Source organism: Epinephelus lanceolatus, chromosome 7 (assembly GCF_041903045.1).
Source record: "Epinephelus lanceolatus isolate andai-2023 chromosome 7, ASM4190304v1, whole genome shotgun sequence".
Classification (NCBI taxonomy): domain Eukaryota; kingdom Metazoa; phylum Chordata; class Actinopteri; order Perciformes; family Serranidae; genus Epinephelus; species Epinephelus lanceolatus.
In genome coordinates this window covers 12272305-12274888 of record NC_135740.1, presented here as the reverse complement: position 1 = coordinate 12274888, position 2584 = coordinate 12272305, and the positions used below count along the sequence as shown (strand labels likewise).

The following is a 2584-nucleotide window of genomic DNA, read 5'->3' as shown; positions in this document are numbered from 1 at the left end:
GCCTACATGCTGATTCGGGTGCTATCAGAGCCGATCCGTGCATCACTATGGCTTAATAATCAACTTAGTCAATGCATACAACCTGTTCTGTGTTAGGAGTGTATGTTGCTGACAGAAAGAAAGAAAGAAAGAAAGAAAGAAAGAAAGAAAGAAAAGGAAAAAAAAGATAGAAAAGCAGCGTGCACCTCACATATTTATTTCTCACAGTTGCGCATACGTTTGTCTGGCATGCAGACGCACCGTCTGTGTGTCTGTGTGTCGAGGGTGCGAGCAGCAGCTTCAGCTGCTCAGGTAGAGAGGCTGTGTAGCCCGGTGTGTTTTTCACTGATTTGGTTCTGCAGGTTCTCTGCTGGTACACTGGAGACGGGGATCAAGCAGTTTGTCTCACTCGGGATAGATTGTGCTTTTTTGGTTCATAGTTTTTGATTGACGTGCGATTTATTCTCGTTCAGAGGGAATTATTTTTACCAGCAATTACCGGATAATGGCAAAGTTATCTATATAAAATACACAGACTAACTAACTAACTGATTGACTAACATAAACAATTGAAAATTGAAAAAAATTAACTTGCACCGTTAGCTCCGGTAAGGGAAAGCATGAGGGAAAGCAGCTGACCAGAAGTCACGCACAATTTGTAATGGAGTTGCTTCCCACAAGTCTAATAGCGTTACGTACACCAATAAGAGGTACATGCACTTTAGGACAACATAAGGTTAACACCTGAGTCACTTCACCTGATATCAAACATTGTCAGATGGCAGTGGTGGGATTTGAACCCACGCCCCCTGAGAGACTGAAGCCTAAATCCAGCACCTTTGACCACTCGACCACACTACCTGCCAGGATTGCGTGGACAGCCTTTTTTTTTTTTTTTTTTTTTTTTTTGAGAATGGAAAAAGGGGAAAAGACCCGTTTTCAGAAATAATCATGTCCATGTGGACTAGACCTAAATTGACAATGACTGCCCTAACCCAACATCTTAGACCACTTGGCCACAGTACCTGCAAAATGTGTCTGCAACAGCTGTTCAAGAACTGTGCACTTTATTATGTAGCCATTACTGTTCTTTATTTAACGTGTTGTTGCACTGTAGCAACCACTGGCCAGGTGCAATTCTCTTGAAGGTTGACCTTGCTTTTTGGTTTTAGTTGTAAATACACATGAGCTACTGCAAGTGTTTTATTTATTTTTATTTATTTATTTTTTTTGCTTTTTTGCTGCTTCACTCTGACTTCTGCATTTTATATATTTATATCAATCTAGAAAATAACACAGCATGATAGAATTTGTCGAAATTCATGGTACTCTAATAAAACATAATGTAAATTATTATTTTTTAAAACATGAACATGTCTTCATCATATTTAGTTTTTGTAAATAGAGACCTCATCCTTTATTTGACAAATATTGTAGACTTTGTGCTTTATCTTTAAAAAGATCATTGGGGTTTACTGTCCTTTAATATTAAGACAACAATAATTTGTCACTGTACTCTAAAAAAAAAAATCCCCTGAAAAATGTATGAGGTTTTTGTTTGTCTGTTTGTTTTGTAGCCATGAGTAGTGTCTGCAGGCTTCCTCCCAGGCTACAGTTACAACCCAGTCTATTACGGGTCAGGCAGCCTGTAGGTATACACAGTATGAGAGGTGGAACAGAGAGCAAAATAGTGTTAAATTTAATGCTGAGAGCACAAGGAAAGTCATCTAACTAATAATCTAATCTAATCTGACTCCCACTGGCACATCAGCATGAACATTAATATAGGATTTTGAAAAGTTAAGCTGGAAATGTAATAAAAACTGTTCCTGTCTGTGACCTTGAAAAAAAACTGTATGACAAATCTAACACAAATATGCCTTTTGATTTATGTGAACACACTTTGCCGCACCATTTATGTATTTATATAACATTTATAAAAAAAACTAAAAAAACAATGCATGAATAAAACTGTGGCGATAAAGAATAGGAATATTTTTGGACATTATAGTATATACTGTATGTGTGAAGGCAATATTTGCACACTTAAATGAGATGACAGGTGAGTTATTGTGTGTTCTGCTTCAGTTCTCCCTCCAATTAAAATGCAGAGGCAGTCAAATAGGCACATCCATATGCTGCCAGTTTAATCTGCTCTGGGTGGATAAATTGATTGTACACACTTAATAGTTTGCTCCAGCGCCATACATCTGTTAACATCTAGGCCTAACTAAAAAAGGGAGAAGCAGAAGAATAATCTTTTCTTCATACAGTTACATTTTCTCTCTCTAAAGAGGAAAAACAGCAAACAGTGAAAGCATCACCTCGGGACAAGAATGAAAATAAGGTGGCAAAAGTCCAAGTCGGGCAGTGGAGGGATTAAACAAACATCGACTTTCACATGGGAAAGTGGTGTTTGCTTCCAATGAGATTAGAAAGCCAAACCCTGTTCTCTTTTCCTAAACCCAACCGCGTGTGAAAACAGAAGTGTATTTTGAAGTCATATGTGGATGTGAACAGTCCATGACCAAACGTCGATATGTGATGAGGTTGGAATGAGAATATGTTGTAATTTCACACCACAAAAATTATTGGCTTTATGTGC

The 2584-nt window shown here is 37.8% G+C and overlaps 1 non-coding gene across 1 annotated transcript; it reads right to left on the bottom strand.

The window, feature by feature from the left end:
• Window positions 1-758: 758 nt before the first annotated feature.
• trnal-uag (transfer RNA leucine (anticodon UAG)) lies at window positions 759-840 on the bottom strand. Its single transcript has one exon. It is a non-coding gene; the product is annotated as a tRNA-Leu (tRNA).
• Window positions 841-2584: the final 1744 nt, after the last annotated feature.